The sequence below is a fragment of the Octopus bimaculoides genome, chromosome 9 (genome assembly GCF_001194135.2).
Source record: "Octopus bimaculoides isolate UCB-OBI-ISO-001 chromosome 9, ASM119413v2, whole genome shotgun sequence".
Taxonomy (NCBI): Eukaryota; Metazoa; Mollusca; class Cephalopoda; order Octopoda; family Octopodidae; genus Octopus; species Octopus bimaculoides.
Genome location: NC_068989.1, coordinates 18,390,435 through 18,392,634, shown reverse-complemented (window position 1 = coordinate 18,392,634; position 2,200 = coordinate 18,390,435).

Below are 2,200 nucleotides of genomic sequence, written 5' to 3'. Positions count from 1 at the left end.
ATATATATATATATATATATATATATATATATACTCAAGCGCATATACACATACACAAAAGTGTGTATGTATATGTGTTTCTAAACTTAGCGTTTTTACCAGCAGCGTATGTCTTAGTTACTGTGCATATATTGCTCGCCCGAATATGCTATCGGATATAAATACTTGAAACTGGGAGACAGAAGTGGTCAGTTTTCTTCCTGTCATATTATCAAACCTACGGACAAGTTTCAATGCCCACAGAGTATAATATAATATATATATGCACACATACATACATACACAAATGCACACACACACATACACACACGCACACACACACACACACACGCACACTTAGTATATATATACGTATATATCTTATACATAAATGGCAATTTCTGTTTGTCGATCTGTCTCTTATTTCTTAACTACCCACAAGGGGCTACACACAGAGGGGACAAACAAGGGCAAACAAACGGATTGAGTCGATTATATCGACCCCAGTGCGTAACTGGTACTTATCTAATCGACTCCAGTGCGTAACTGGTACTTATCTAATCGACCCCGAAAGGATGAAAGGCAAAGTCGACCTCGGCAAAATTTGAACTCAGAACATAGCGGCAGACGAAATATCGCTAAGCATTTCGCCCGGCGTGCTAACGTTTCTGCCAGCTCGCCTGTCTCTTACCATCTTACCACCATCTTACTCGATCTGTCTCTTACCATCTTACTACCTACACCAGTGAACCAATCTTCACGAAGCTTTGCATACATATCAAACTAACATCCAGTTCAATTATAGGCTAATTGGATTTCAGTAAAATGTATAATGGGCCCTCCTAGAGGGTTGCTATTATTTGATAAAATGAGAAGGGTGAAAAGAGTGTTAATGTGAGGGAAATGTAGTCACATAGTGAATGTCAGGGAAGGGGTGAACAGCGTTGTGTAAGCGACAAATATGGAGTGGCAGTGGGATGAAAACGTTAATACAACTGTCATAAGCAACTTTTAAAATGCAGAGGAAGGGAAAGAAAGGTGGGCGTGGCGAATACGTAGCTTTAAGGAGAGAAGGGACATGTGACTCTTCTGTTGTCCATCGCAAAGAAACACACTCACACAGACACGCACATACTTATACATTCATATATATGCATGTATAAGTACATAATACATACATACATACATACATACATACAAACATACATATGTCTACTATACACCATTTTAAATTCGTGATTATCTGTGTGTACGTTAGTAAATGTGTGTGTGTGCGTCAGCTAGTATATACCTATATACCTACACACACACACACACACACACACACACACACATATATATATATATGAATACACACATATGACCGAGATATAAACAATAACAGTATGGAATCGTAACATATAATTGCCAACCAAATGTGGTGTCGTATTGACAGTGCTATTGACGTTTATAACCCCAAGAAGACATCTCCTCCAGCTGGATAACGACACCCATTCAGTGTCCGATTAGTATTTGCGAGGGGAGGTCATCGCTCCCATCTCTAGCCCTAATCGGACACGGAATGCGTGTCGTTGCCAGCTGGAGGAGATGTCTCCACGACTTGATGTGCAGTCGAAGTTGTCTCTCATAACATTTTCTTTTCCCAAGGCATTCACAAATGCAGTAAGGGTTTGTGCTTAGAATTTCTTGCATACATTGCTATTTACCCAACAGTTGAGATCCTAGGGGGAGCTACTACCCCAGGTGAGAGTAGACCTAAAAACAATAGTGGCTAAGAAGTGGTTCCAAACTCTTCAAAATCCTGGAACTCCCGAATAAGCACTCCAAAACTGGATGCAGTTTAAAATCACACCCGGGACAGATATATATACATATATAAACAAAATCGAACACACACACACAGAAGGTGTATATGTTGTTAGTTCGTGGGTTGATGGCGTTTTAGGTGTAAGAGAATATATCCTCAATGCGCCTGGTTTAAAAACACCTGAAAGTCATAAGCAAGCAAGACAACTCACACCAAGTCCCTTCCCGGAGCGACAGACGTCGATGTTTCGTCATTGTTGTGACTTTTCAATGCCGCGTACCGAAAAAAAAACAGCTGTAAGCTACATCGCCGACTTTGATTACATGCTAAATGGTCTAAGAACCATCTGCTGGCACGTCCCAAAATTCCATGTCACAGGAAAAATTCATATATATATATATATATATATATATA